At 42.8% G+C, this 22,155-nt stretch overlaps 1 protein-coding gene across 4 annotated transcripts in view; it reads right to left on the reverse strand.

The window, feature by feature from the left end:
- Positions 1 to 15,724, reverse strand: part of LOC130306386 (semaphorin-6D-like) — a 214,362-nt gene extending 198,638 nt beyond the window's left edge. For all 4 annotated transcript variants that reach the window (XM_056552095.1, XM_056552093.1, XM_056552094.1 and 1 more), the window contains exon 1: positions 15,531 to 15,724. The gene's annotated coding sequence lies outside the window, so the exon portion shown is untranslated. The remainder of the gene's footprint in view (positions 1 to 15,530) is intronic.
- Positions 15,725 to 22,155: the final 6,431 nt, after the last annotated feature.

The following is a 22,155-nucleotide window of genomic DNA, read 5'->3' on the forward strand; positions in this document are numbered from 1 at the left end:
TGATATGAGAGATAGATATGAGATAAATAGATAGATAGATATGAGAGATAGATAGATAGATACATACATAGATAGATATGAGATAGATAGATATGAGATGGATAGATAGATATGAGATAGATAGATATGAGAGATGGATAGATAGATATGAGAGATAGATAGATAGATATGAGATAGATAGATAGATATGAGATAGATAGATAGATATATATGAGATAAATAGATAGATAGATATGAGATAGATAGATAGATATGAGATAGATAGATATGAGATAGATAGATAGATATGAGATAGATAGATAGATATATATGAGATAAATAGATAGATAGATATGAGATAGATAGATAGATATGAGATAGATAGATATGAGATAGATAGATAGATATGAGATAGATAGATGTGAGATAGATAGATATGGGATAGATAGAAAGAAAGATAAATAAATAGATATGAGATAGATAGATAGATAAATAAATGAGTGTAAGCTCTTCAGACAAGATGGCTATATAGGAAATCTTCTATAGACGGCGGCCGCCATGTTATATGGATGTAGTGGGAGGAGACATGATGCGCGTATCACACAAGGTAGCACCGTCTCATCTCCCTGCGCAGTCACTTATCAGAGCCGCCATATGTCTAACCTCTCTCCCCTGTCATCTCCCTCAAGGTGTCAGACTCACAGATATAACCGCATATATAATCCACTCCGATCCTGTGTACATTATATAGACCGTCCCTGACCCCAGCCCTGCTGGGCAGATATAACAAAATGTCTTCACATGTAGGCAGCTATTTTGTAGACTGAACGCCCCCCCCCAAAATATACAGTCATGGCCGTAAATGTTGGCACCCCTGATATTTTTCAAGAAAATGAAGTATTTCTCACAGAAAAGGATTGCAGTAACACATGTTTTGCTATACACATGTTTATTCCCTTTGTGTGTATTAGAACTAAACCAAAAAAGGGAGGAAAAAAAGCAAATGGGACATAATGTCACCAAACTCCAAAAATGGGCTGGACTAAATTATTGGCCCCTTAACTTAATATTTGGTTGCACACCCTTTGGAAAAAATAACTGAAATCAGTGGCTTCCTATAACCATCAATAAGCTTCTTACACCTCTCAGCCGGAATGTTGGGCCACTCTTCCTATAACCATCAATAAGCTCCTTACACCTCTCAGCCGGAATGTTGGACCACTCCTCCTTTACAAACTGCTCCCGGTCTCTTATTGGACGGCGCCTTTTCCCAACAGTAATTATAAGATCTCTCCACAGGTGATCAATGGGATTTAGATCTGGACTCATTGCTGACACTTCAGAACTCTCCAGCGCTTTGTTGTCATCCATTTCTGGGGCTTTTTGACGTAATGTTTGGGGTCATTGTCCTGCTGGAAGACCCAAGATCTCGGACACAAACCCAGCTTTCTGACACTGGACTGTACAGTGCGACCCAAAATCCATTGGTAATCCTCAGATTTCATGATGTCTTGTACACATTCAAGGCCCCCAGTACCAGAGGCAGCAAAACAACCCCAAACATCACTGACCTCCACCATATGTCACTGTAGGGACTGTGTTCTTTTCTTTGTAGACCTCATTCCGTTTTCGGTAAACAGTAGAATGATGTGCTTTACCAAAAAGCTCTATCTTGGTCTCGTTTGTCAACAAGACATTTCCCAGAAGGATTTTGGTTACTCAAGTTCATTTTGGCAAAATGTAGTCTGGCTTTTTTATGTCTCTGTGTCAGCAGTGGGGTCCTCCTGGGTCTCCTCCATAGTGGGGTCCTCCTGGGTCTCCTCCATAGTGGGGTCCTCCTGGGTCTCCTCCATAGTGGGGTCCTCCTGGGTCTCCTCCATAGTGGGGTCCTCCTGGGTCTCCTGCCATAAGTGGGGTCCTCCTGGGTCTCCTCCATAGTGGGGTCCTCCTGGGTCTCCTCCATAGCGTTTCATTTCATTTAAATGTTGATGGATAGTTCGTGCTGACACTGATGCTCCCTGAGCCTGCAGGACAGCTTGAATATCTTGGGAACTTGTTTGGGGCTGCTTATCCACCATCCGGACTATCCTGCGTTGAAACCTTCTATCAATTTTTCTCTTCCATTCACGCCCAGGGAGATTATCTACACCGCCATGGGTTGCAAACTTCTTGATAATGTTGCGCACTGTGGACAAAGGCAAATCTAGATCTCTGGAGATGGACTTGTAACCTTGAGATTGTTGATATTTTTCCACAATTTTGGTTCTCAAGTCCTCAGACAGTTCTCTTCTCCTCTTTCTGTTGTCCATGCTTAGTGTGACACACACAGACACACAGTGCAAAGACTAAGTGAACTTCTCTCCTTTTATCTGCTTTCAGGTGTGATTTTTATATTGCCCACACCTATTACTTGCCCCAGGTGAGTATAAAGGAACATCACATGCTTGAAACAATCTTATTTATCCACAATTTTGTCCAGCCCATTTTTGGAGTTTGGGGTGACATTATGTCCAGTTTGCTTTTTTTGTTTAGTGCCAATACACACAAAGGGGGAGATTTATCAAAACCTGTCCAGAGGAAAAGTGGCCCAGTTGCCCATAGCAACCAATCAGATCGCTTCTTTCATTTCGCAGAGGCCTTGTTAAAAATGAAAGAAGCGATCTGATTGGTTGCTATGGGCAACTGCACCGCTCTTCCTCTGCACAGGTCTTGATAAATCTCCCCCTTAATACTTAAATGAAATGAAAACATAAAAACATTGCGCCAAATATGTACAACAATAACACAAAACCCCTTAGGGACCTCACAGAACAGTTTTCCCATAATCCAGCGGGAACGTCAGAGACCTCCGTGTCGCCAAGTGATGTATTCTCTACCACCGGTGCCAGGAGTTATTGATCCGTGTCCTTCATGTATTGCGCATCACTTACTGTATTCTATGTCACATTCTGTGCCACAAAACCGGCCCCAAACTCACAATGTCCCGCGGGCAACGCGTTCTCCCTTCTCCATCTGGTCCTAGAGGCACATTAGTTAGTAATGTCACATTCTTCACCTACATACGGGAATTCTCTGAATGGCCGCACAATGTTTGAATGGAGATGACCGTTTCCTTTTTCCTGCCATTATGCGGTTAAAAGTTAGTGGCCCCCCCCCCCCCTTCCCTCAGTATTATGCGCAATTGTTTACTGGTGTTCTATCTGGAGAGAAGGGGTTAACAATTGTAAAGTGGTAGCAATGGCGACAGAAGGGCATAAAAAGGAAACGCAATAACTTTTACCCCCCCATCCTACCAAAAGACCCCTCCTCATACACTGGAATCTGCTGTTATTGCTGGAAACAACACATAAGCAGTTCCTGCTCCGCCGGCAGATGTGTCACCGCTTATTCCTCCTGAATGGGGAACATGAAATGGACAATTACTGTGCGGTGATTCATCCCAATTTATAGTACGGGATATACTGTACACACTGTCATCCCTATATACATGCGCATAATACAGAACAGCCTGGAAAATATCACCCATCACAGTATCATAGCATCATTCCCTTCAGCACAGGTTGTCAGACTATATATATATATAACATTAGGTATAACACTGCCCCTATGTACAAAAATATAACTACTATAATACTGTTCCTATATCTACTATAATACTACCTCATATATACAAGAATATAACTACTATAATACTGCCTCCTATATACAAGAATATAACTACTATAATACTGTTCCTATATACAAGAATATAACTACTATAATACTGCTCCTATATACAAGAATATAACTACTATAATACTGCTCCTATATACAAGAATATAACTACTATAATACTGCTCCTATATACAAGAATATAACTACTATAATACTGCTCCTATATACAAGAATATAACTACTATAATACTGCTCCTATATACAAGAATATAACTACTATAATACTGCTCCTATATACAAGAATCTAACTACTATAATACTGCTCCTATATACAAGAATATAACTACTATAATACTGCCTCCTATATACAAGAATATAACTACTATAATACTGCCCCTAGATACAAGAATATAACTACTATAATACTGCTCCTATATACAAGAATATAACTACTATAATACTGTCTCCTATATACAAGAATATAACTACTATAATACTGCCTCCTATATACAAGAATATAACTACTATAATACTGCTCCTATATACAAGAATATAACTACTATAATACTGTTCCTATATACAAGAATATAACTACTATAATACTGCTCCTATATACAAGAATATAACTACTATGATACCGCTCCTATATACAAGAATATAACTACTATAATACTGCCTCCTATATACAAGAATATAACTACTATAATACTGCCCCTATGTACAAGAATATAACTACTATAATACTGCCTCCTATATACAAGAATATAACTACTATAATACTGCCTCCTATATACAAGAATATAACTACTATAATACTGCCCCTATGTACAAGAATATAACTACTATAATACTGCCTCCTATATACAAGAATATAACTACTATAATACTGCTCCTATATACAAGAATATAACTACTATAATACTGTTCCTATATACAAGAATATAACTTCTATAATACTGCTCCTATATACAAGAATAGAATGGGGGGGGGGGAGGTATTAGCCCCTCGTTGTGACACTTTTATGTCCTAAAAAAGAAGCAGGACGGTGTCGGCAGGACACAGATCGCTCGGCACCGGCCCAATTCGGAACCGTCACCTCCGGCTGTCAGCTGGTGAGACATTTCTGTACCCGATGTATGGAAATTGTGCATTTTGACTTTCTTGCCTCGGCACAGTGTGCGATCATTTAAAATTCATCGCTTCTTCTTCTATAGCGCAAAATAAAAAATAAAAAGTCCCGGAATTCAAATTGACTCTGATTCCCCTCCTTAAAGGGGTAGTCCAGTGCTGAAAAACTTATTCCCTATCCTAAGGATAGGGGATAAGTTTCAGATCGCGGGGGGTCCGACCGCTGGGGCCCCCTGTGATCTCCTATAGGGGGCCCCGGCTCGCTGGCCAGATAGCTGGCGTCGACCACCGCACGAAGCAGCAGCTGACACGCCCCCTCAATACATCTCTATGGCAGAGCCGGAGATTCCCGAAGGCAGCGCTCCAGCTCTGCCATAGAGTTGTACTGAGGGGGCGTGTCAGCTGCCGCTTCGTGCGGTGGTCAACACGCCCCCTTCCCGCGGGCTGTCGGGGCCCCGTACAGGAGATCGCAGGGGGCCCCAGCGGTCGGACCCCCGCGATCTCAAACTTATCCCCTATCCTTAGGTTGGACTACCTGGTTGGACTACCCCTTTAAACGGCAACCAGTGGAGTTTCGACAACCCAGCGCTTAATGGGTTAAATCAAAGCCGTCCCACGCAGACTGCTTAGAGTCTTTTCGGTCAATTAAAGCAGTGTTTCGCAACCGGTGTGCCTCCGGCTGTTGCAAAACTACAACTCTCAGCATGCCCGGACAGCCAACGGCTGTCCGGGCATGCTGGGAGTTGTAGTTTTGCAAGCGGTTGTTAGGTTTTAAGGGGCACTAGAGGGTCCCATTTAGGTGCCCTACAGTCATCATCTCAGGTGATACCCGGGCCTACGGCAGAACAATGGCGGGTCAACTTGCGTCAATTGTTAGCTCCTCGGAACGAATGGCTTTCATTGACTGGGACGTGAAGGGTTAACAAGCATTAGAGGGGCCCAGGGTATAATCCGAGACCACCCCTGGGCCCCCGACGCTTCTCCGTCTGTAATGAGATTATTGCCTATCGTTTTACCCCAAGGGTTGCAGGTAAACAGACAATGTCTCTCTCCAGCGTTGGGGGATGGGGTGGGGTGGGCGATGGGGGGGGGGCACATCATGGCACCGAGATATACTCCGCACACTTCCCTCCTCTCTATTAAACGTACCCCTGGGACTCTACTGTGCAGACACAAAACTCCTTGTCTAAGCCCCGGGCACGGTTACCAGAGCCATTGTTGGAAGACTTGGCAGCCTGACAGCTGAAAGGAACAATGTCAGGAGAAAGGGAGGCCGGAGGAACGTAGGCGAGGAAGGGGTTAAGTCCGAGATGTCCACGACCCAAAGGAACACGGAGGGGGGGGGGGGGGTTCTCCGAGCCGGTCCCAACGCTCTATACTAAGGGTTTGGTTACCTCTAGCGTTGTGGGTTTTTGCTTTTCGGCGAGACCCCCCCCCCCCCAATACGGGCCCCCTCGATACTGACAGCTCTAACAATGTCTGGAATATAAAGAGCCGCTCCGCAGGACGTTGCGTCTCCAATCTCCCAGCTGTTCCATCCAGTCGTCGCCTGTTATCTGTAGGGGGAGACTTCGAAATTTCGACTCCTGGAGACCGTGAGACATGGTGGAAACTAATTAGACGGTCACCGGGGGGGTCATCGATGGGGAAGCTGTGGGCAAGACTGGCCTTAGGTTGGATGGTGCCCTTTTCTGTAGCTTCTGTTGCCCCTTCCCCATTTAGCGTAGACAAAACCCAACCATATAGGAGGGGTCTCCAAACTGTGGACCTCCAGATGTCTCCAACTCCAGTGGTCTCCAAAATGTGGACCTCTAGATGGCGCAGAACTACAACTACAGTGGTCTACAATTCCAGTGGTCTCCAAACTGTGGACCTCCAGATGTTGCAAAACTACATATTTAATGGTCTCCAACTCCAGTGTCCTCCAAACTGTGGCCCTCCAGATGTCCTATAACTCCAGTGGTCTCTAAACTGTGGCCCTCCAGATATTGTAGAACTACAACTTAAGTGGTCTACAACTGCAGAGGTCCCCCATACTGTGGACCTCCAGATGTTGCAAGCTATAACTCCAGTGGTCCCCAAACTGTGGCCCTCCAGATCTTTCAAAAGGACAATTTCAGTGGTGTACAACTCCAGTGGTCCCCATACTGTGGACCTCCAGATGTCACAAAACAACATACCAGTGGTCTCCAAATTGTGGACCTCCAGATATTGCGGAACTACAACTTTAGTTGTCCCAATATTGTGGACCTCCAGATGTTGCAAAGCTATAACTACAGTGGTCCCCATACTGTGGACCTCCAGATGTTGCAAAACTACAAATCCAATGGTCTCCAAATTGTGGACCTCCAGATGTTGCAGAACTACAACTTTAGTGGTCCCAATACTGTGGACCTCCAGATGTTGCAGAACTACAACTTTAGTGGTCTCAATACTGTGGACCTCCAGATGTTGCAAAGCTATAACTACAGTGGTCCCCATACTGTGGACCTCTAGATGTTGCAAAATTACAAATCCAGTGGTCTCCAAATTGTGGACCTCCAGATGTTGCAGAAATACAATTTTAGTGGTCCCAATACTGTGGACCTCCAGATGCTGCCAAACTACAACCCCCAGGTCCACAGTTTGGAGGCCACTGCCATATAGTATCACAAAGTACACAGATAACAGTGCTGCGTGCCGCCAAATAACACTGTCATATGGTTGTCAAAAAACCTAATGCAATACATCACTGCCATCCCCCTGCACTGCAAAGATTACACTGTACAATGCCTAAGTGGTAGAGCCGCAAGTCATCACCATACACAGCAGTGGTCTTCATAGTGCGTATATCAGTGTTTCCCAACCAGGGTACCTCCAGCTGTTGCAAAACTACAACTCCCAACATGCCCGGACAGCCAAAGGCTGTCCGGGCATGCTGGGAGTTGTAGTTTTGCAACAGCTGGAGGCACCCTGGTTGGGAAACACTTGCGTATATCACACTGGCGGGTGGTGTTTGCCATTGTCCTATCAGAGACAGGTCAGAGGAGCCCAGTGGTAGCGTCTCCTGGATTGGCTCAATGTGGTGGTCTTCACAATTACATTACTGGACATAAGTCAAAGGAGCCACATAATGCTCTGCACCTTATACACTGCACTGTATATACACATAATGCTCTGCACCTTATACACTGCACTGTATATACACATAATGCTCTGCACCTTATATACTGCACTGTATATACACATAATGCTCTGCACCTTATACACTGCACTGTATATACACATAATGCTCTGCACCTTATACACTGCACTGTATCACCCATAATGCTCTGCACCTTATACACTGCACTGTATATACACATAATGCTCTGCACCTTATACACTGCACTGTATATACACATAATGCTCTGCACCTTATACACTGCACTGTATCACCCATAATGCTCTGCACCTTATACACTGCACTGTATATACACATAATGCTCTGCACCTTATACACTGCACTGTATATACACATAATGCTCTGCACCTTATACACTGCACTGTATATACACATAATGCTCTGCACCTTATATACTGCACTGTATATACACATAATGCTCTGCACCTTATACACTGCACTGTATATACACATAATGCTCTGCACCTTATACACTGCACTGTATCACCCATAATGCTCTGGACCTTATACACTGCACTGTATATACACATAATGCTCTGGACCTTATACACTGCACTGTATATACACATAATGCTCTGCACCTTATACACTGCACTGTATATACACATAATGCTCTGCACCTTATACACTGCACTGTATATACACATAATGCTCTGCACCTTATACACTGCACTGTATCACACATAATGCTCTGCACATTATACACTGCATTGTATATACACATAATGCTCTGCACCTTATACACTGCACTGTATCACACATAATGCTCTGCACCTTATACAATGCACTGTATCACACATAATGCTCTGCACCTTATACACTGCATGGTATCACACATAATGCTCTGCACCTTATACACTGCACTGTATCACACATAATGCTCTGCACCTTATACAATGCACTGTATCACACATAATGCTCTGCACCTTATACACTGCACTGTATATACACATAATGCTCTGCACATTATACACTGCACTGTATCACACATAATGCTCTGCACCTTATACAATGCACTGTATCACACATAATGCTCTGCACCTTATACACTGCATGGTATCACACATAATGCTCTGCACCTTATACACTGCACTGTATATACACATAATGCTCTGGACCTTATACACTGCACTGTATATACACATAATGCTCTGCACCTTATACACTGCACTGTATATACACATAATGCTCTGCACCTTATACACTGCACTGTATATACACATAATGCTCTGCACCTTATACACTGCACTGTATCACACATAATGCTCTGCACATTATACACTGCATTGTATATACACATAATGCTCTGCACCTTATACACTGCACTGTATCACACATAATGCTCTGCACCTTATACAATGCACTGTATCACACATAATGCTCTGCACCTTATACACTGCATGGTATCACACATAATGCTCTGCACCTTATACACTGCACTGTATCACACATAATGCTCTGCACCTTATACAATGCACTGTATCACACATAATGCTCTGCACCTTATACACTGCACTGTATATACACATAATGCTCTGCACATTATACACTGCACTGTATCACACATAATGCTCTGCACCTTATACAATGCACTGTATCACACATAATGCTCTGCACCTTATACACTGCATGGTATCACACATAATGCTCTGCACCTTATACACTGCACTGTATATACACATAATGCTCTGGACCTTATACACTGCACTGTATATACACATAATGCTCTGCACCTTATACACTGCACTGTATATACACATAATGCTCTGCACCTTATACACTGCACTGTATATACACATAATGCTCTGCACCTTATACACTGCACTGTATCACACATAATGCTCTGCACATTATACACTGCATTGTATATACACATAATGCTCTGCACCTTATACACTGCACTGTATCACACATAATGCTCTGCACCTTATACAATGCACTGTATCACACATAATGCTCTGCACCTTATACACTGCATGGTATCACACATAATGCTCTGCACCTTATACACTGCACTGTATCACACATAATGCTCTGCACCTTATACAATGCACTGTATCACACATAATGCTCTGCACCTTATACACTGCACTGTATATACACATAATGCTCTGCACATTATACACTGCACTGTATCACACATAATGCTCTGCACCTTATACAATGCACTGTATCACACATAATGCTCTGCACCTTATACACTGCATGGTATCACACATAATGCTCTGCACCTTATACACTGCACTGTATCACACATAATGCTCTGCACCTTATACAATGCACTGTATCACACATAATGCTCTGCACCTTATACACTGCACTGTATATACACATAATGCTCTGCACATTATACACTGCACTGTATCACACATAATGCTCTGCACCTTATACAATGCACTGCATTATAAATACAATAGACTGCACAATATGCGCTGTGTTGCATCACACATAATGCTTTGTATATACAGATAATGCTCTGCACCTTATTGCACTGTATATACACATAATGCTCTGCACCTTATTGCACTGTATATACACATAATGCTCTGCACCTTATTGCACTGTATATACACATAATGCTCTGCACCATATTGCAATGTATATACACATAATGCTCTGCACCTTATTGCACTGTATATACACATAATGCTCTTCACCTTTTTACATTGTATATACACATAATGCTCTGCACCTTATTGCACTGTATATACACATAATGCTCTGCACCTTATTGCACTGGATATACACATAATGCTCTGCACCTTATTGCACTGTATATACACATAATGCTCTGCACCTTATTGCACTGTATATACACATAATGCTCTGCACCTTATTGCACTGTATATACACATAATGCTCTGCACCTTATTGCACTGTATATACACAGGATGTTCTGCACCTTATTGCACTGTATATACACATAATGCTCTGCAGCTTACTGCACTGTATATACACATAATGCTCTGCACCTTATTGCACTGTATATACACATAATGCTCTGCACCTTATTGCACTGTACATACACATAATGTACTGCACCTTACTGCACTGTATATACACATAATGCTCTGCGCCTTATTGCACTGTATATACACATAATGCTCTGAACCTTATTGCACTGTATATACACATAATGCTCTGCACCGTATTGCACTGTATATACACATAATGCTCTGCACCTTATTGCACTGTATATACACATAATGCTCTGCACCTTAATGCACTGTATATACACATAATGCTCTGCACCTTATTGCACTGTATATACACATAATGCTCTGCACCTCATTACACTGTATATAAACATAATGCTCTGCACCTTATTGCAATGTATATACACATAATGCTCTGCGCCTTATTGCACTGTATATACACATAATGCTCTGCACCTTACTGCAATGTATATACACATAATGCTCTGCACCTTATTGCACTGTATATACACATAATGTTCTGCACCTTATTGCACTGTATATACACATAATGCTCTGCACCTTATTGCAATGTATATACACATAATGCTCTGCGCCTTATTGCACTGTATATACACATAATGTACTGCACTGTATATACACATAATGCTCTGCACCTTATTGCACTGTATATACACATAATGCTCTGCACCTTATTGCACTGTATATACACATAATGCTCTGCACCTTATTGCACGGTATATACACATAATGCTCTGCACCTTATTGCACGGTATGTACACATAATGCTCTGCACCTTATTGCACTGTATATACACATAATGCTCTGCGCCTTATTGCAATGTATATACACATAATGCTCTGCACCTTATTGCAATGTATATTTACATAATGCTCTGCACCTTATTGCAATGTATATACACATAATGCTCTGCACCTTATTACACTATATATACACATAATACTCTGCACCTTATTACACTATATATACACATAATACTCTGCACCTTATTGCAATGTATATACACATAATACTCTGCACCTTATTGCATTGTATATACACATAATGCTCTGAACCTTATTGCACTGTATATACACATAATGCTCTGCACCTTATTGCACTGTATATACACATAATGCTCTGCACCTTATTGCACTGTATATACACATAATGCTCTGCACCTTATTGCACTGTATATACACATAATGCTCTGCACCTTATTGTACTGTATATACACATAATGCTCTGCACCTTACTGCACTGTATATACACATAATGCTCTGCACCTTATTGCATTGTATATACACATAATGCTCTGCACCTTATTGCAATGTATATACACATAATGCTCTGCACCTTATTGCAATGCATATACACATAATGCTCTGCACCTTATTGCACTGTATATACACATAATGCTCTGCACCTTATTGCAATGTATATACACATAATGCTCTGCACCTTATTGCAATGCATATACACATAATGCTCTGCACCTTATTGCACTGTATATACACATAATGCTCTGCACCTTATTACACTATATATACACATAATGCTCTGCACCTTATTGCAATGCATATACACATAATGCTCTGCACCTTATTGCACTGTATATACACATAATGCTCTGCACCTTATTACACTATATATACACATAATGCTCTGCACCTTATTGCACTGTATATACACATAATGCTCTGCACCTTATTGCACTGTATATACACATAATGCTCTGCACCTTATTGCACTGTATATACACATAATGCTCTGCACCTTATTGCACTGTATATACACATAATGCTCTGCACCTTATTGCAATGCATATACACATAATGCTCTGCACCTTATTGCACTGTATATACACATAATGCTCTGCACCTTATTACACTATATATACACATAATGCTCTGCACCTTATTGTACTGTATATACACATAATGCTCTGCACCTTATTGCACTGTATATACACATAATGCTCTGCACCTTATTACACTATATATACATAATGCTCTGCACCTTATTGCACTGTATATACACATAATGCTCTGCACCTTATTGCACTGTATATACACATAATGCTCTGCACCTTATTGCACTGTATATACACATAATGCTCTGCACCTTATTGCACTGCATATACAATCTGTATACACATAATGCTCTGCACCTTATTGCAATGCATATACACATAATGCTCTGCACCTTATTGCACTGTATATACACATAATGCTCTGCACCTTATTACACTATATATACACATAATGCTCTGCACCTTATTGCAATGCATATACACATAATGCTCTGCACCTTATTGCACTGTATATACACATAATGCTCTGCACCTTACTGCACTGTATATACATATAATGCTCTGCACCTTATTGCACTGTATATACTCAATGCTCTGCACCTTATTGCACTGTATATACAATGTATATACACATAATGCTCTGCACTGTATACAGATCTGCACACTCCCTCTATCACACCGGGCCCCGCTGTTTCCTGCTCTGCACACATCATTGCTCCGGTACTGGGCTGAGGGAGTTGGAGGGTTAATCGCTGCCGTTCTGCTCCCGGTGTCCGGGGCTGCTATAAGGCTGTGGCGCTGTATAGAGATACCGAGTGTGACCGAGTACCGAGCCTCTATACAGAAGACATTAACTCCGCACATGCTGGAATAAGAGTCAGGGATAGGAAGGGTTAATGGCTTTAGTTGAGGAGGGTCAGAAGCCAAATGTGGGGTAAGGTCTGTATACACTATAGGAGTGTGTGTGTATAAGTGTGTATGTATATATGTGTGTGTGTGTGTGTGTATGTGTGTATGTGTATGTATGTGTGTATGTGTATGTATGTGTGTGTGTGTGTGTATGTGTGTGTGTGTGTATGTGTATGTATATGTGTGTGTGTGTGTGTGTGTGTGTATATGTATATATATGTGTATGTATATGTGTGTGTGTGTGTATGTATATGTGTGTGTGTGTGTATGTGTATGTATATGTGTGTGTGTGTGTGTGTGTGTGTATATATGTGTGTGTGTATATGTATATATATGTGTATGTGTATGTATATGTGTGTGTGTATGTATATATGTGTATGTATATTTATGTGTGTGTGTGTGTGTATGTGTGTGTGTATGTATGTATGTGTGTGTGTGTATGTATGTATGTATAAGTGTATGTATATATGTGTATGTATATTTATGTGTGTATGTGTATATGTGTGTGTGCATGTTTGTGTGTATGTATGTGTATATCAGTGTGTTTATGTGTATGTATCAGTGTGTATGTATGTATGTGTCTATTTGTGTATGTCTGTGTGTGTGTATATATGTGTGTGTATATGTATGTATATATGTGTGTGTGCATGTTTGTGTGTATGTATGTGTCTATTTGTGTATGTCTGTGTGTGTTTATGTATATGTTTCTGTATAGTGTATATGTTTGTGTGCCTGTATATATATATATATATATATATATATATATATATATATATATGTTGTATGTGTGTGTATCCAGTAGCTATGTGTGTTTTTGTGAATTTGTGTTCCTGTATGACTATATATCAGTGTACGTACGTGTACTTGCTTGTTTACATGTATATATGTTTGTGTGCTGGTGTGATTAGATATATGTGTGTATAAATCTGTGTGTTTGTAAGTTTCAGTGTTTGTTGTGTATATGAGTATATACATGTGTATCTGTGTATCTGTGTGTATCCTGTATCTATTTGTGTTGTGTGTATGTTTATGAGTCTGTGTATCTGTGTGTATGAGTATATACATGTGTATCTGTGTGTATGACTATATACATGTGTATCTGTGTGTATGAGTATATACATGTGTATCTGTGTGTATGAGTATATACATGTGTATCTGTGTGTATGAGTATATACCTGTGTATCTGTGTGTATGAGTATATACATGTGTATCTGTGTGTATGAGTATATACCTGTGTATGTGTGTGTATGAGTATATACATGTGTATCTGTGTGTATGAGTATATACCTGTGTATCTGTGTGTATGAGTATATACCTGTGTATCTGTGTGTATGAGTATATACCTGTGTATCTGTGTGTATGAGTATATACCTGTGTATCTGTGTGTATGAGTATATACCTGTGTATGTGTGTATGAGTATATACCTGTGTATCTGTGTGTATGAGTATATACATTGACATGTTTGTATTTGTAGCTTTGTACATATGTAACTTTTTGTGTATTTGTGTATATACCCAATAACCTTTATTTCTATATCCCCAACCTATTCTGCAGTGGTTTACAATGACTACATCCATGGGTACACAAGTGTGACATATAACCGTGTGTGTATACAAATATGTGCAATGTTATGTATATATTGTTTCCTAATTGTATATTGCAGAACACGTTACGGAGCCGCTGGCAGCGCTGATTTCTCCGATAAGACATATTGGAGGGACCGGAGAATAACCCCGTCCTCCAGCCAGAGGATTAATACCCCCTCCGGGCAGTGACCCCCTGCTGCTCTCCTCTGCTACAACTTCCAAAAACAACACAATCCAACAATGGTCAGGACAAGAGGAGCCCTGGACCACAGAGCTGACAATCTACAGGCGGTGACAGCTGGACGGCCATCCAAAGTGTGAGGAGACAATGGCCCGGAATGAGGAGGAGGACAGGGCTTACCTTAGGAGAAGACGTGCAGAGGGTGAGTTGGGTAGGTTCCTTTTTCGAGGGTCTTTTCAGAAAGCAATAGGTTGTCAGGGGGTATAGGGGCAGGAGGGAGGGGTGGCACATGCCCCGGATTCCTGGGCTGGGGTGCTATAATTCCTTGTGGTGTGAAGGTTGCTCCCTTTCTCCAAACTGAAGGCAGAGAAAAACAAAACTACTGCATGCCAGGATCTGGTAAAGCCTGATCCAGCCCCAGATCACTCCCTGCTCCTCACAACCAATGGCATGCCAATGCCTCGCCCACTCCGGGCTGCACTCTCCTCCCTGTATCCCTGCCTGGACCCACTGCTTCAGGAGCTGTCACTGCAAGCTGCCTCCTCCTCCAGACAGCATGCCAGGGGTTAATGTCCCTGCTCCAAAGGATGGTCCAACAGTGCCAGCTGTGGGCGACAGGAGCTGCTGGGGGTGGAGGGCAGAAGATCCCCCTAAACCTAGGAAGAACCCCTGAGCATCATTCACTTACCATAAAGGTCTGTGATTAGAAGAACCCTTTAAGGAGTTTTGTGGGGGCATCACTAGCCGTGGTACTTGGGGCATTGTCCTTACCTGGTCATAGTACTATATCCTTACCCTATTGTAACCCCCTATTGTTAACCATTTACATCCCTATATCCTTAACCTTCCTTAGAGCCATACCTTTCCCCATTCATAGAACAATACCCTCATCTATTCATAGAACAATACCTTTCCCCATACACAGAACGATACCCTCACCCATTCATAGTACTATACCCTCACTCATACATAGAACCATACCCTCACCCATTCATAGTACCATACCCTCACCCATACATAGAACCATACCCTCACCCATACATAGAACCATACCCTCACCCATACATAGAACCATACCCTCACTCATACATAGAACCATACCCTCACCCATACATAGAACCATACCCTCACCCATTCATAGTACCATACCCTCACCCATACAATACATAGAACCATACCCTCACCCATTCATAGTACCATACCCTCACCCATACATAGAACCATACCCTCACCCATACATAGAACCATACCCTCACCCATACATAGAACCATACCCTCACCCATACAATACATAGAACCATACCCTCACCCATTCATAGTACCATACCCTCACTCATACATAGAACCATACCCTCACCCATACATAGAACCATACCCTCACCCATTCATAGTACCATACCCTCACCCATACATAGAACCATACCCTCACCCATTCATAGTACCATACCCTCACCCATACATAGAACCATACCCTCACCCATTCATAGTACCATACCCTCACCCATTCATAGAACCATACCCTCACCCATTCATAGTACCATACCCTCACCCATTCATAGTACCATACCCTCACCCATACATAGAACCATACCCTTACCCATACATAGAACCATACCCTCACCCATACATAGAACCATACCCTCACCCACTCATAGACCAATACCCTCACCCATTCATAGTACCATACCCTTACCCATTCATAGAACCATACCCTCACCCATAAATATAACCATACCCTCACCCATACATAGAACCATACCCTCACCCATTCATAGTACCATACCCTCACTCATACCTAGAACCATACCTTTCCCCATACATAGTACCATACCCTCACCCATTCATAGAACCATACCCTCACCCATACATAGAACCATACCCTCACCCATTCATAGTACCATACCCTCACTCATACATAGAACCATACCCTCACCCATACATAGTACCATACCCTCACCCATACATAGAACCATACCCTCACCCATTCATAGAACCATACCCTCACTCATACATAGGACCATACCCTCACCCATACATAGTACCATACCCTCACCCATACATAGTACCATACCCTCACCCATTCATAGTACCATACCCTCACTCATACATAGAACCATACCCTCACCCATTCATAGTACCATACCCTCACTCATACATAGAACCATACCCTCACCCATACATAGTACCATACCCTCACCCATACATTGAACCATACCCTCACCCATTCATAGAACCATACCCTCACTCATACATAGGACCATACCCTCACCCATACATAGTACCATACCCTCACCCATACATAGTACCATACCCTCACCCATTCATAGTACCATACCCTCACTCATACATAGAACCATACCCTCACCTATTCATAGAACCATACCCTCACCCATTCATAGAACCATACCCTCACCCATACATAGAACCATACCCTCACCCATTCATAGAACCATAACCTCACCCATTCATAGAACCATACCCTCACCCATTCATAGAACCATACCCTCACCCATTCATATAACCATACCATCACCCATTCATATAACCATACCCTCACCCATTCATATAACCATACCCTCACCCATTCATAGAACCATACCCTCACCCATTCATAGAACCATACCCGTACCCATTCATATAACCATACCCTCACCCATTCATAGAACCATACCCTCACCCATTCATATAACCATACCCTCACCCATTCATAGAACCATACCCTCACCCATTCATAGAACCATACCCTCACCCATTCATAGAACCATACCCTCACCCATTCATATAACCATACCCTCACCCATTCATATAACCATACCCTCACCCATACATATAACCATACCCTCACCCATACATAGAACCATACCCTCACCCACTCATAGAACCATACCCTCACCCATACATAGAACAATACCCTCACCCATTCATAGAACCATACCCTCACCCATTCATAGAACCATACCCTCACCCATTCATATAACCATACCCTCACCCATTCATAGAACCATACCCTCACCCATTCATATAACCATACCCTCACCCATTCATAGAACCATACCCTCACCCATTCATAGAACCATACCCTCACCCATTCATAGAACCATACCCTCACCCATTCATATAACCATACCCTCACCCATTCATATAACCATACCCTCACCCATACATATAACCATACCCTCACCCATACATAGAACCATACCCTCACCCACTCATAGAACCATACCCTCACCCATACATAGAACAATACCCTCACCCATTCATAGAACCATACCCTCACCCATTCATAGAACCATACCCTCACCCATTCATATAACCATACCCTCACCCATTTATATAACCATACCCTCACCAATTCATAGAACCATGCCCGTACCCATGCTGTCTGACCAGCGGAAAGGTTGGGTGCAGCTTGGCCCCAGAAGGTCTCCATGTCCCCTCAGAATATCACATGACAAATTCTCTGCCCGGAGTCACACTGTAAATCCACACATAATGTATCTTGGTTCTCCAGGAAAGACGCGAGGTTCATTGTGCCTCACACCTCACTGCTACCAGCAGATCCTCACGTTCTTATCACACCCGAGGCTCAGTGTATATTGTGTCTCGAGGAGACGGCCATGTTGAGTCTGGAGGTTCATCATTCCTCGCACCTCACAGATCCCACCTAGACCTCCTCAGATGTCACTGGATCTCCTCAATGGCCGCAAAATTTGTTCATGTTGCTCCTGTAAAACTACTGAGGCGTGAGGTACACTGTGCCTCACAGCAACAAGGCCATTGATGCTCTGCCCCCTCACGGGTATTGGTTCATGTTGGCTGTAGGTACATACACCTGACCATCCATATGTTCTTTCCTCCTGCTGTTTTGAGGCACGAGGTTGCACGCTCCTCAAGGCTCCTGTATGAGCAGCACTGCTGCTTTGTGCCATCACTGACTCATCGTTGCCCGATAGCGCTGACACCTCTGTAACCTACAATTGCTTATCCGAGTGCCATTCTGGATGATCCACATTGTTCTGCAATTAGTCATTAGGAATGTAAAGCCCGGTGCCCAAAAAGATGCCAACCTGGCATTGGACCTTTCCTAGAACAAGTGCAAGAGTAAGGGCCAAAGTATGTGGATACGGGGCAAACTGAGGGTGCTCTGATCAGGGTGCCATGGATTAGGGGGTGCACTATAGGGTCCCATTTAGGTGCCAGGCTCCTGGGCACTACCCATTTATTTAATCCCTCATGTTTCCTATAAGAATATAAATTTTTGACCATTTTATTTTAAGTTACTTTCCCTTTAATATTTGTGTGCCTCCAGCTGTTGCTAAACTACAACTCCCAGGCTGGTTGTTAGATTTAAAGGGGCATTTTAGGGTCCCATTTAGGTGCCCGGCTCCTGGGCACTTCCCAATTATTCAATCCCTCATGCCACCTATAAGAATATACATTTTTGACTGTTTTATTTCAGGTTACTGTCTGTTTAAAATAATATCTGTGTCCTTCCAGCTGTTGCAGAACGACAACTCCCAGCATGCCCGGACAGCCAACATGCTTGGAGTTGTAGCTTTGCAACTGGTTGTTAGGATTGAAGGGGCACTATAGGGTCCCATTTAGGTGCCAGGCTCCTGGGCACTATCCAGTTATTCAATCCCTCATGCCTCCTATAAGAATATACATTTTTATTTAAGGTGACTGTCTTTATAAAATAATATTTGTGTGCCTCCAGCTGTTGCTAAATTACAACTCCCAGGCTGGTTGTTAGATTTAAAGGGGCACTTTAGGGTCCCATTTAGGTGCCAGGCTCCTGGGCACTTCCCAATTATTGAATCCCTCATGCCACCTATAAGAATATAAATTTTTATTTAATATACGGTTTTATTTCAGGTGACTGTCTTTTTAAAATAATATCTGTGTCCCTCCAGTTGTTGCAAAACTACAACTCCCAGCATGCCCGGACAGCCGTTGGCTGTCCGGGCATGCTGGGAGTTGTAGTTTTGCAACTGGTTTTAGGTTTGAAAGGGGGCACTATAGGGTCCAATTTAGGTGCCCTACAGTCATCATCTCAGGTGATACCCGGGCTACGGCAGAACAATGGCGGCACTCACTTTTTTACCCGTGCGTGACCCCTTTCACCCGATATGGCAGTCCAGTAACCTTCTCCTTGCCGGGTGTCAGGTGGCCATTCCCTGTAGGAGATGAAGGGTTAAGCGCAGTCATTGGTTACGTATGCCCATGTCGTAGCTGCCAGAGGGGGGAGGATCCCAACCCAGGAGATGCGGCGGCATCACGGAGGGCTCTGGGCGCTTTGTAGCTGCTAATTGGTGTTGGAAAGCATTGCTTAGATCATGTCACAGTTGCTGGTGTCATCTGTCTTCATGTCACAGGGTGGGGGCAGGGGGGGTGAAACGTTCCACCGCCACACACTGCACAATACAGCCGCGCACAAACCAAGTGGCACAGGTGTAAGAGTGCGCGACACGTGTGCCCAGTGTGTGTGGTCTGATCTGACTCACACCTCATTCATACGCTTCCGTTACTCTGGAAGTAATGTTATCATGAGACGCGTGGTATCACACGAGGCTTAGATACAGCAGACAAGTTTAACATAAGGCTGGATTAGATACAACAGGTACCGCGCGTACGATCAGATAGGGCAGCTGGGCAAAACTGCGTCGCACGTGATAGGATTAGGTACAGCAGACAGTAGCACACATGAGCTTAGATACAGCGACTTAGCGGATGGTAGTACACATGATAGGCTTACATGAATTTAACTGAGCAGACAGGATCACACATGATAGGCTTAGATACATCGGCTCAGAAGGCAGTATCACACATGATAGGCTTGGATGCCCTAGCTCAGAACACAGCTTCACACATGATAAGCTATAAGCTTAGATACCTTAGCTCAGAAGACAGCATCACACATGTTAGGCTTAGATACATTTGCTCAGAAGGCAGTATCACACATGATAGGCTTGGATGCCCTAGCTCAGAACACAGCATCACACATGATAAGCTTAGATACATTAGCTCAGAAGACAGCATCACACATGATAGGCTTAGATACATTAGCCCAGAAGACAGTATCACACATGATAGGCTTAGATACAGCAGCACCGCTGACAGTATCACACATGATAGGCTTAGATACAGCAGTACTACGGACAGTATCATACATGATAGGCATAGATACTTTAGCTCAAAAGACAGTATCACACATGATAGTGTGGTGTCCCGGTACAGGACCTGGTCCTGTCCCTGTCTAAAGTCCCCTCAGCCAGAGTCCCTCCATTCCCATAGGGCTCTCCTGCAGGGCTTACCCCTGGTAGCCTCATATACGCTTCCGTTACTCTGGAAGTAATGTTATCATGAGATGCGTGGTATCACACGAGGCTTAGATACAGCAGACAAGTTTATTTAATGTGTAGGAAAAATAAATGTATACAACCTTTCCCGGGTCATGTGATGTACCCAGAGTTCACTGGGTTCAGGACTTACAGGTTTTCTGACCAATGAGCTTAGTCCAGCCCCCCTTGTATATAAGGGGTTGTAGTTACCAAATTCACTCTCTTGTTCCTGCTCTTAGTTCCGGACTATTAAGCCAAGCGCAATCAGCATAACTTCATCCAATTCATCTAGGCCAAAGCCTGAAAGAACCAGCAGCCACTAAAACTGTGAGTTATCCAGCTCAACCTATCAAATCCTGTGTGACTACTACCAGCTACAACCTTATAATTAGTAGCACAGTGACCTGCATAAAAGCTCATTGCTTCAAAGTCCCAGCAAAACCTGTGAGGAACCTGCATCCCGG

Source organism: Hyla sarda, unplaced genomic scaffold (assembly GCF_029499605.1).
Source record: "Hyla sarda isolate aHylSar1 unplaced genomic scaffold, aHylSar1.hap1 scaffold_137, whole genome shotgun sequence".
NCBI lineage: Eukaryota > Metazoa > Chordata > Amphibia > Anura > Hylidae > Hyla > Hyla sarda.